Source organism: Acipenser ruthenus, chromosome 5, assembly GCF_902713425.1.
Source record: "Acipenser ruthenus chromosome 5, fAciRut3.2 maternal haplotype, whole genome shotgun sequence".
Classification (NCBI taxonomy): domain Eukaryota; kingdom Metazoa; phylum Chordata; class Actinopteri; order Acipenseriformes; family Acipenseridae; genus Acipenser; species Acipenser ruthenus.
This window is the reverse complement of record NC_081193.1, coordinates 73,923,780-73,936,683: the sequence shown is the minus strand read 5'-3', so window position 1 is coordinate 73,936,683 and position 12,904 is coordinate 73,923,780. Positions and strand designations below refer to the sequence as shown.

The following is a 12,904-nucleotide window of genomic DNA, read 5'->3' as shown; positions in this document are numbered from 1 at the left end:
TGGATGGATCAAAGATGGCTGGTGCTTCGTTTATAGCTAATGGCTGTCTTAAACTGGATATCTCTGCCGAGGGGTACTAAATGAAGCCTGAGGTGCAGCTGATGGTTTGTTATTTGTGTTTAAGTGCAGAATCTGACATCTGTTGCATTGTTAAAGTTCTTCTGTTACTGTAGATTAATCCATATTGTTAAATGAGTCATTTCTGTTTAAAAAAAACATCTCCTTGCGCCCGATAAATTGGAGTCTCTGAAAGAGAACCATATCACACCACACGTTTAATGACATTTTAAGTCTCAGCGGTAAACACTTGATTTTTATTTTCCTCCCAGCTTTCCCATTTTTAGGATGATACGGATGTATTATTTATAAAATACAGTATCTTATGGTATGATATATAAAGATCTTAGTTCTCTGTTAATGCAGTTGTGGAGTTATTTGGATTTACTGCTTTGATGTTATCTTGTAGTTCATCTCTGTTGCATCTAGCAACCAAATAAAGGGTTGCTGCAGGGTTGTTTTTTCCCAGAAGGTGGTGCACTTGCCTAAAAGTTCTCATCCCATAAACTGCATTAAGTTTCCTGATTGTTACTGCACCAGGGCAGGAAAGCCTCCTGCATGGGTGATGAGGTGATTTCCCAGGGAAGGGAAAAACCAGGAGCAGCTGACACTGCACTGCAGAGAACAGCAGAGTGCTTGCTGCAGGGGGAGGGGGGTTTGCAGGGTTCCCTGCCACTGCGGACTCACATTTTACTTACAGATGTGCTTTCCTCAAGGCACGGTAGCAACCATCGTGTATGCATTTTGTGGAAAAACACAGGCTGAAAAAGAAGTTAAAGGAATCATGAACATAACTATGGCATACATGCTGCTTTTGTATACTATAACCATATTAATAATAATATTCTCAAAGGGGTTATTTAGATATGTTCAGCATTCACTGCATGGGTTTTTATGTTACTAGTTAAATCCTGGTAGCATTAGCCTCTACATTTTTGAGCAGGTCTCTGCAAGAATGTTCCTGGCTGTACTGAAAAAACAGGCTAATAATTTGCTCAAATATTGTTTCTTTGGATCAGTCACGTGCCTCGTTTCCACTGCCTGGCGCTACAGGCTTCGGCTGCCCACGGCTAGCTGCCGAAATCAAAAGACCGTTTCATTGCTTTTTTACAAACCTGGCCAACCTTGAAAATACTTGCCATGCGGCAAAGGTCACTGGGGGATAGTGGGATTGTATTGTGTTTTGTATTAAAGAAACGGCGGTAAGACAAGGCTGTCTGAGCCATGGAAACTGAAATTGAAAGAACGTTGCTATTTTCATTGTGGTACTACATACGATTCTTCTTTTAGCTTTCAGTTTGTGTGTTCTCTTTAAAAAATGAAGGCTTCACACTGCTAAACATAAAACAATAATACATTGTAAAGAAGTGCCTTAAAGACCTATGTAGCTTCTTACGGGTAGGAAATGTTTTTTGTTTTTGTTTTGGCTATTGTTACTTAGTTTTTATATATCAAGTTCCGCATGTTTCATCATTGTCGTAAACAAAACACCTGGCTGTGTGATGATGCCAGTTTGGCTACATCTAGTATGAGATAAAAAACCGGACCAGATAGCCGCGTTAAGCCGCTTGGGCGAGCAGTGGAAACACTCTGTTTATTGCTGTGGGCAGCCATAGCTGGGAGCGCCAGCCAGGGCAAACGGGGCATAACTTGGCAATTACCTTAATCAGTACTTGCTTATTTTAAAAAATGACAGGATAAATTACATTGTTACTACTGCTACATGCTAATGTATGATTGTTATTATATATTGAATACTAACTTTTTTACTCATTACTTACAGTACATGGTAACACCAATTACTAAGTTACATGTAATAATAAAATAATTATCTAACAATTACATGAATTGCATTATATTTAACAAATAAATACATGTGCTCTGCAACAGAGATACTTACCCAAACCCAATGATGTTGTACTGCATTTTCAAAAATGTATAATACAAAGATGATCAACTGAAAGGTTATTTACCAACTCTGATCTCATAAAATGATGTCTTGAATGTTAATCCTCAGAGAGATCTGATTGAAATATCTCCGAATTTGCAAACAAATTTCAAAGGTTATATAAAAATACAGCCATGTTCCCTTGTACGTAGACAGAGTGATGGCACAGAATAACAATGCCACGATTACACAAACTAATGCTGCACCTTTGCCCAACCTCGCAAAATAACTGTCTAGACAATTTAGCTAGTGTTTAAGATGTAATGCAGAAAGTTTGTCACTTGATAGGGGTCACTGCACATCAAGCTATTTTACACTTCTGCAGTTTCATCTCTACATTTCACTTTTGACAGACTATGAAGAATTCCTCAGGAGCGAATTTGAATTTGAACAAGGATTTTTCATTTGGGGATTTAAAAAGGTAATGTTTAATAAATATACATTGACTCTAATCTGTCTCTATGAATAAGAAATCCCATTTAGAGGATAAGATGTAGCACTTTGACATTCTTGTAGATCTTGTTACAGCAGTTACCCAACAGACATGCAGGTAGGAATTGATTAAGTGATATTACACTAAGTTAATACTAGTCTCATTCATATATGAAATGTTTTGGGGGGTTTTTTCAGTACGGATAAACTGCAATTATAGAACTATTAAATAATGTATAACAGAAGTTCATTACTTTCCAATATTATTTCGGGTTCAGTGGTCAAGAGTTGCGTCGCACAGTGAAGAACTCATCTGAAGCAGCAGAAAGGAGCAGCAACTGGCTGTGGTTGAGACGGAAAGATTCTGGCTGGGGATCTCAAGCACAATTGAAAGAAAGAAACGCTGATGTACGGGTAAGTAAACTAGGCTGAGTTGAGTGGGGGACGGAGGGGGGTGATGCTGGGACACCAGAATCACTGTTGAACCCTCTTGAGGTGTCGTGGGCTAGTCAACGAAACACAGAGGATGGAAGGTGCCCACTTGAAGACCCCAGAGATGTACCCTACTTAGCTCAATCCAGACGGTTGTCATGCTGATGCGCTGGGGAGACTGCACTGTGGTTGATCCCCGGAGCCAGCATCGCAGCCGTTGTGTGTGCTGATGCGCTGGGGAGGCAAAATAAGCTGATCCCTGGAGCCAGCATTACACTTCAGCCATCAACACCAGGAAGAAGGATTTCTACATCATCAGATGGAAGGAAACACAAATGGATGGATATGCAGATGGATCACATTAGTTTCCTCTAAAGCTACATCTTAGTTGGTGCTTATCTTGGCGAGAGCCGAGTTCAAATCAGCGTGAAGTTTTAACATCTACTCTCATGTAATGGAAAACGTTTAAAAACAACAGCACAAGAATAATTTCATGATTAAAGATGTAATATCCAAAACCACATATCATTCTTTAATTGCACCACTGTTATTTCTGATTTTCCAATTAGGTTGAGCTTGTTCAGTACTTGAATGGCTTCACTCAACCCTGCATGCATATATTCAGTCTGCTCACCAGCATTGCTCTGCTGGAGGTGCTGCCTCTTGAAACAAGTAGCATTTGTGGCCATTAAAGATTACCAAGTGCCATGACTAGAATTCAATAACAGTCAATAAATTGATATCTGGCTAGATATCTGTCTATAAAGCAAAGACTAGATAAATTATTTTTAGTGGTTCTCTTATCTCTAAATAGGTAATCATATCATAATAATCATAGTAATAACAATAATATTTTCACAAACATTGTTTAGTGAGGCTGTAGTGGCTAAATTTGGATTTAAGCTAAAAATTGAGCCCATTGACTTCCTGGCCCATGGTTTTCCCTTGCTTTTAGAAACACACTGGCATTTATACCTACTTTAACTGCAATACAGTTTCAGTCTACATACAGATCCCTGACCCCTGGTGCTGGTGGCTTGGTGGGGGCACTTACTTCTTCCAGGCTTGAGGCCTTGGGTGATAAATAGTCTCTGGTATCTCATCTGAGTGTCATTTAGCTAGGGTAGCCCAACCTGAAATTGTGGTGCTAACCAGATGGGTTGTTTGTATTTTGGCAGAACAGCATTTGCTTGTGCTTGAGGTTAGAAAATAACTAAAAATGTCCCCAGTTCTCAATAGCCTTCTTCAAAAAGAGAACTGACTCAGAAGGCCCACAGACATAATACGCATCCTCATTTTAAAACCCTTCTTTTTTCACATTTGTAGGATCCAACAGACTTTGAATGGAGGTTCTGGACAGAGTGGGGTCAAAATTATTTCATCTAGACACTGATTGGCCATTCAATTGTTTCAAAGGTGTCCAGAATGTGTATTCCCAAGGTAAGTATCCAATGTGCTTTGGTTCTAGAAAATAATTAAAAAACAAACAAACAGGCAAAATAATTATCTTATATGATCCTATATAGCCAGCAGAAGTTATAATTGCTGTTTATTTGAAAACATGGTCAAAGTGTCACATTTCTAATTATACACAACTTTAAACACTAAATCATAAGATATTCAGTAAGACAAAAAATAATCTTATTCATAAAACACTAAGATTTTAATGAGAGACACTCCTAGAAAAGATGCATGAATTGTTAAAAAATGTCTTTAGTTTTATTGAGCTTTTAATTTATACAGTAATCATTAATATACATGTATCTAATGCATTTATCATTGAATCTAGCATATGTAGGTTAAACCAGATTAAAAAGCTTATTCTGCTGTTCAGTTCAGGGTTTGGTTCCTGGCACTGTATGGCTTGCTGGCCTCTTTATTTCTCTTGGGCCTCAAAGGCCTGGCTGTGGTTCTGCTGCACATGGCCCTCTCTTACACCATGGCTATGCTGAGAGTGCCTCTCCCTGCTGCTGCTCTACACATGAGCTTCCTGGAAGAAATACAGGTAATGGATCACCATGCTCAGTCAAGAAGTCTGTTTTTCTGGGCTCTTCATAATGGCAGACATTGGAGTTGAAAGAAAGAATATTGCAGAAATCAAGATAAGCACCATTTGAGTTTTCCTACTAGAATTTTCCAAATGACATATAATGCCCAAAGTCAGCCGGCTGTATTATTAATAAAGGAAGAAGATCAATACAGTTTAATATGTTGATTTATTGTCTGATGTAGGCAGGAATTGAATTTACAATTAATTGAGGCTGGCATGAAACCATTCCCCTATAAAACAGAGAAAGGGGAAGTATTACTGGGGGTGAAGCTGCTAGTGTTATGAATCCCCCAGAGGTGTATGTAGCTTAGCTTAGTTTTGTACATCAAACTAATATAGCACTCTGTATGGTATCTTATCAGTTAATTACTGCTTTGTAAATCTATAAATCTAGGCCACATTATAAAAGACATATTTCTTTTATAACAAACTGCTGTTGAATTTGTCAGCTTTGTAAGAGTTTGTGGTTCTCTGAATGCTGTCTCGGACATAGAAACTCTCCTGAGATGTAATAATTAAGAACAGCCCAACAGTCCAAAGTTTGGACAATAATTTCACAGTTGACCTTGTCTTTCTAAAACATTTTACTATGCCTTTGTTGTTATTTACTAGAATAGAGTATGTTCAGTCATTCACAATGTTTGCTATTCTTTTACCATGTTGTTCTGCAGACAGTTTTTCAGCAGGCCCATTTTTATGCCAAACCCTGTATACAGTAAACCCATTTTAAATAACAGTGTTCTACAGAAGAGGTCTGAATAATTTGTCAACTGCAGTTTTAAACCAAAAAAACTAAAATGTTTCTATATTTGGCAAAGCGTTAAATATTTGCAAGCCATTGCAAGCCTACACATTTTATTACAAAAGCAGATCGAGTCTTTTTTTCAGTATCTTCCTTATTTCATCGAAGATGCAACAGTTTATTAACTATGCTTATTATGATTCACTTCAGGCTCTGCCACTCAAGCAATTTCGGTTTTGCAAAAGAGCTCCCAGGTTTTTTGTTATTACTTATCTTGTGCAAGATAATGTTGGTATATAAAATAAATCAGATTTTAGAAAAAAAATTGAACTCCGAGTTTAAATTCATGACAGTTGCTAACAATTAATCTTTAGCACTGTAAATTACAATTCATAGCTCTTGCATTATTTAAGAAAAAAAAAAGTGAAGTCATTAGCTAATTTATATTGATTCCAGTTAGGATTCTGTGCTCTATTAAAAATACCCATATATCTCCACCACTATAAATACACAGTACTGTATAACCAGTAAACAACAGGAAGAATGCTGACACTATAAATGCTTCCACTCCGGGTTGGTCCTCAGGCTTGCCGTTTAGGTGGCTGGCCAAGGCAGCAGTGTATGGAATCAAATCCTGAAAGGAGGTTCAAAAATGTGTCTTAAAATACACATACATTGTGGGTTCTGGAGGTCAGTAATACATACTGTAACAAAAAGATTTCAAGTAAAATCTATATTTGATGTGTTACCTTTTTGAAATGATGGGTCCTATCCTCCACTGGGACTGCATGTCCCTGGTTTTGTTTTATACAGTATATTTAGAGAAAACAGTTTGTAGGTGATATCGAGCTACTTATTTATTACACTTACAGCACTCATTTTTACTTCTTTTAAGAGTGTTTGTTAACCTTCTCTAAGGCTTTCTGTAATTAAACAAAACTAGTTTAAAACTAAACGTAATGTTGAGTTTGTGTTTTGTGTCTATTTTTATGGACTTATTTTATAACGCAATCTTTATTGTATTGCTTCTTTTCCCAGTTTTAGAGCCTGCCTTATACTGGCAAAATGTCTCTTAGTAATACTCAGGCAGAGAGCAACAACTAGATTCTATAGGTTCCAATGTTAAGTGGTTAGCTGGCCAATTGATCATGGGCCTGTAGGTCACCAAGTCCATTCCGTGACACAGGTTAGTTAGCCAATGAGAAGTGGTTTTACTCTGTGAAAAAAAAACAAAAAAAACCAGCAGAATAGCTCCAGTCCAACACTGTTCAAGAGCATCAATTGAAATGAAGAAGAATGTGTAATCACTGATCCTGTCTTTTTGTCTCTTGTACAGAGAAGTTGGTACAAGACAGAGAATAAATACTACTTGCTGCTGTTCAGCCTGGCTGTGTGCTGCCTGCGGTATACCAGCTTCAGCCTGGAGTACTTCTGACAAGATTCTGGACAGAAGAGCTACAAGTCATTCTTTTGTTTCACTGCCTACCTTTTCACAATGGACCCATCATAAACTATGAAGAGTTCACCTGGCAGGTGAGGCTTTTGTGAGTCACACCAGTACCACTACCAGAATTGATGCACTTGTTCTGTTATTATTAATTTATTTTCAGTTTCACTTAAGTCACAAACCTTAATACTCATGGCCAGACTATATTTCTAAAAACTGAAATAAATAAATGAATAATAAGGGTAAAGTTGATATTAAATCCTTTATTGCTGTAAAAACACAAAGATGCAGAAAGAAAGTTAATATTTTAAAAAGTTAGGGGTGGTGGTAAGATACGGATTAACACAAAAATCAGCATGAATGTATTGAACAAGATCGTGTTTTTATTTTATGTCACAGTGTGGGGAGGTCAAAGGTCACGCAGTCATGTTTTGAGCTGTTTGTGGAACATTTTGAGTTTAAAAGGCTAAAAAAATATGTTCCACCGGAGCTAGAAGTGTTTAATAGACTCATAATATTCTTCAGATTATGTGTCACTTTTTTAACAAAATGATTTAATCTATATTTTACTGCTAAATTTGGGCAGTGTCAAAAATGTCCCTTTTTGACAAAAATGTGTGGTTGACATTTTAACATTCTGTAAAAATGTCAACCCACAGTGCAGACTTCTAATAACCTCAAAACCGTGCAAGTTATACATCTAGGAAAGCTTTTTGTTTGACCTCTTATAGCACACATCATGGTTTTTTAATATTTTCACAAGTAGAAGAAATATTTGAATAATTATGTATATCTGTGCTCTAAGAGAAATTATTGTACCGGTATATTTCAAACATTACTTGCACCTCCACAGTTTCCTTGAAAAACAACCACAATGAATTAGCTTGTTGGGCACTGGAATTACAAATGTACTAATAAAACTATAAATTATTGACTTGTAACCTGCATCCTAAGCAGACAGATCAAATACTATACATGGTATGTAACAGTCAATACATAAGACATTTGTTACAACAGCATTTTTTACTCAGGGTTCTCCCCAGTAATTCTGTACAGCCAGGCAGCAGCACTTTTAACAGAAAAATAAACTTGCCTTACCTAAAATAATTTAATACGACAAAGAATTTGTTGTCTTTCGTTGACTACATCTGGGTGCACTTTTTTATGTTCTACATTTTCTTTATTCATTTCTGTTGTTTACCGTGCTTATTAATGCACTCTACGATTTGACTGGGGAAAGATAACGTAGGTTTATTGGAGTAATAGGTTTACATTTCCCATCATCCTCTTGCTCACTGGTAAATCCATCTCAGTTACATATGTGAGCAGGAGGATGATGGGAAATGTAGTTCTGAGATGTCCATGCGGGTACAAGGGAAGCCATCTTGAGGCAGGGAATGCAATTTAAAAGTTTTAAAAAAGTCAAGTATTGCATCATTTTTTTCCACAGTCGTGTCCCCCACCCCCCTCCCCCCACCACCAATATAACAGTTCACATAATGATCAAACTGGATGAAATTACATCTTTGACCTCACTGTGCTTCAGATTCTAAGTATCTGACAGTAGAGACACAGTAGACTGTAGGCTGTTCTGAGATTTGAAATTCATCGTGTGAGTTACTGCAGTGGGTGAAGAGAAAGATATTGGCTGTTTTATTAGCCCCCCCACCCCATACATAATTACTGTATTTAAATCACATTGTTTGGTTATGACACTCTCCACAAGTTATTAAGACTATCAATCTAGACAGTTATGGATATGCGATGTATGTACTGTAGGTCATTGTAAAAAAAATCAACACATTTGTTTTAAATGCAACAGAAACCAATAGATACATTTGTGCTTAGAATTGGCTAAGCCATATCATGATTTTAGTATTTATAATTGTCTGTAGTATGTCTCTGATGTGCAGGATTCACCACACCACACCTTTCCACTGTAGCCTCAACACAGCATTGCTTATAAGGTTGATGCGCCACAAACAAATGATCTATTAATTGCCTGAAAGAAAATAGTTTAGGATTTGAACTGCTGTCCATTTCAGGGCAGAGCCACTGCAGTACAATGGGTTAGAGTATAGCTCTGGGACTATTTGTGCCATAAACTTTTAACACTTAAGACATATCATAAAACACTGGGGGTGACCTCGTATCCCAGATGGTTACCTGACAGTGAGAGATTACCTTTCATGTAGGTGTGTTGAATAGATTTTGCTGAGGATCTGATGAAAAATAGCCAACAGGTGACCTATTTCCTCTTTATATTTTCATGAATTCTGGACTAAATAATTACCTTCCTTCTGACAGTATGCTGATAATCAAGCTGTGAGGATATCCTGGATACAGAACGGGAAGTTTCACCATTAATACAAGTTTAAAATATCAGACTTATTTCAACAATTACAGTGAGCTGTCGCTGAAGTACCAGCGATGGTAGCGCCCACCACTATATAGCTTCACACATGCCATACAAAACTGTGCAAACAAAAAACACTTTTCACAAAACAAAATTTGCCATACAATGGCTGTGTGCGTGAGGAGTCCAGCATCAGGAATACTAACTAATTAAAGCCTATACATGCATTGGGCTTGAAAAACTGGCAAGATCCATCTGCTGTATCTTTACTTACAATACAGAATGAGTTTCAATGATGCTCGGCTCAAACTGTGTTTTCTTTTATTTAGTTTAGCATTAGGGACATTTTAAACCCACTCTTTAAATTTTAAAGCCACTCTGCTCCTGCGGGCTTGGCGGTGCAGAATTTCCCTGCATCACCAGTTCCTATTTATACACAAATCAATTATTCCATTTAAAATTCAATCAAGCCTGCCTGGTGGGTGGCAATTACAAACTACGTGAAAAACCAAGAATCAAACTTTGCATCCTTTGCATTTTAACGTAACTTATCAGCCTCAGCACCATCAGGGAACATATTCAGCTGACTCAAAATACACCTCTGTGAGTCAACAGCTCCCGCCTCCCCTGCCTCATAGTTACAAAGAGAAAACAAGAGAATGTTGTTGCAGGGGTAGAGGGGGGGCTTTGGAAACCACACCCAATATAGGAAGGTACAGAGCCGAGAAATGTTCTACAGACTTTTGGCAACTAAAAACTGGAAGTGCAAAAAGTTGGCAACATGTGGATAAATATATCACTGTATTTTTGTATGCCCTACCAACGTGCTTTAAGAATGATTTTGTATTTAGATTTTCTGGGAGTTCATACATCTGCCAGTAAGGCTCAGCACCAAGGAGCCAGCCTTGGCCCTCACAGAGATGTTGGATTTACCAAGAGAAATAGCAGCAGAGAACTCATTCCAATTCGTTCGAATAAACCGAGTCTGTATTGGTTGCAGAGTCTATGTATTGGTTACTAGCTTCATACACAATCCTAATGTAATTTTGTTATTTAAAATGTTTGTGTTTGATTTCCATCTAAATGGAAATTAAATGCCGACAGTGCTCACACCCAGATACTGTTCCATCAGGCAGAGAATCCTGCAAGAGAAATGTTTATAGTATATACCTGTATACAGCAGTACAAGAATTATCTGTAAAATACCATTCCAGCAACTTGTCTTCCCTTTAAATATTAATCAGAATATCTTTAGTCTGTTTTTAAATCAGATACTTGTTGTAGCCGGCTATGCCATTTGGGATTGAATTCCAAAATGTATATATAAAATAACTGAATAAAAATATTATGCTTAGCACACAGGTTCTTTTATTTTGTGTTTTCAATATGAGTCGTTCCCTTGTCACAAATACCAGAGGCAAGTTAAAAATCAACAAGTCTTATTACAAAAGAGAAGAGCTGTAGACAGGAGAAGAAATTCAGCAAATAATATTAACAAATTCAAAAGACAATTTAACCCTTTCACAATTCCAGACAACCCAGAGAGAGGGCAGAGGTAGGTCAGTTTCAACTGATAATAAACACAGCAATCAAAATAAAACAATATCAGTTACAAACGTGCAATCACACAAATAATAAAATGTTTCTAATCTAAAACAAAAACTACAGCAAAACTAAGCTACAAAGCCCCCTATAAACAACCTGACGTAACTAAGTGTAGTTAATTTTACAAAACAAACTATAGTAGCTAGGTACAAGTTAACAGCGACTTAGCAAAGAAAATGGCTAATTGCATTAATATACAATGGTAGGAATATACTTCAATAACACACTCCTCTATGAGACTCCTATAATGCAACAAACTAAACAAAACAGTTTAAAACAATGTGCCGGCCGCACACAATATTAAAAATACCACACATCCACACAAACACCAGACTGACGCGCTGCTGGAGCGGAGCCGAGAGTACTAGCAGAGAGAGAAAAAAATACCAAATAGGTTTGCAAGGATACTTCTTTTTCTTCTTGTTCTCCAACAATAAAAAAAGAAGTCCAAAAAGGTCCAGCTCACCACACTCTACTCTACTACCGTCAATTTCTAGTACAGGTACCGATGTAGATGAGCACAGATTCCAAATTTTCCTTTTACCTGCTGCTAACTCTCGCTCGCTCTCAGCTTCTCTCCAAGTTCCAACAGCCCGCCAGTAGCCAGTAGCCAGTAGCCAGTAGCCAGTAGCCAGTAGCCAGTAGCCAGTAGCCAATAGTAGCTTTACAACAACCAGCTTGCGTCCCGTTTGCTCTCTGCATCTCATTTTTAAAAGGAGATAATCAGTAGATTGTCTGCAGGTGGAAAATGTGAGATCCTCTCATGCTGATACAGCCACGGCATGCATGTGGGAGCAGACACACAATGAAGGAACCAGTAGTCTGACCAGCGGCAGCTGTGCAAAAGGGGACAGGAATGTAAACAAACCAATCAATAACTAAAACAAAACAGTACTAATAATAATAAAAAGAAACACAAAACACACGTGTTACACGCCAACACCTAAATTGAAGATACAGTACCTGTATAATCTTTGAAGCCCATAGGCACACAAGAAACATGTTGTACTGTTAGAAATTAACCACGAATTTACCGTATCATACTCCTACAGTCTGATTTGGAATGGATTAGGCTCTATACATTTTTTGTCTAACTTGGGGGATGCTGTCTCATTTCAGGTGGCCTGGCATTGGCCCAAGCACTGTTTTTCTATGTGAAGTACTTGGTGCTTTTTGGTGTGCCAGCCCTAATTGTTAAACTGGATGGCATTGAAGCACTTAGACTACCGTGCAGTGTCAGCACCATGTACAGTTTCGCTGGGATGTGGAGGTGAGGTACTTGCTTTATACGTGTTTCCTAACATTTTCATTCTCTGTTTTGTTTAACGATTACCTTGGTACAGGTATGAAATACTACAAGTGTTGTATTTTAGAATCACTTGAATGTTAACTACTCCCACCCCCAAGTACAAATCGTCTGTGTAGCACATACAGAAATGTAATAAAATAAATGTTCATAAGTGAAGTGTGATGCTTTAGAAGGTTTTTTTTTTTTTTGCAGGTTTCTTATAAATGTGGAAAAGGTTAAGCTTCACTAATTATTGCATGCAATTTCTCAAATCGGCCATGAATTTAAAACACTCAATTCAAAGGTTAGTTCTGTATGTTACTGAGTTTGTTTCACATGAAAGAGACCCAAGATTTAAGTGGAACCTTCTGTTCCTCTAAGTGGGCACCATGGTATTACTGCATAACCACTTCTGTTGTGATTATCTTTTTTTTTTTGGTCTGTTTTAGCGCAGAGGGGGGATAATATATTGCAAACCAGCGTCTTCTTCAATATTTAAACAGAAACCTTAACTTTGACCTCTGACTTAATATATTATTATTATTAT

General features: G+C 37.5%; 1 pseudogene; it reads left to right on the top strand.

Annotated features, from left to right (window-relative positions):
- The window catches only part of LOC117402885 (protein-cysteine N-palmitoyltransferase HHAT-like), a 71,516-nt pseudogene that overhangs the window by 1,930 nt on the left and 56,682 nt on the right, over positions 1–12,904 (top strand).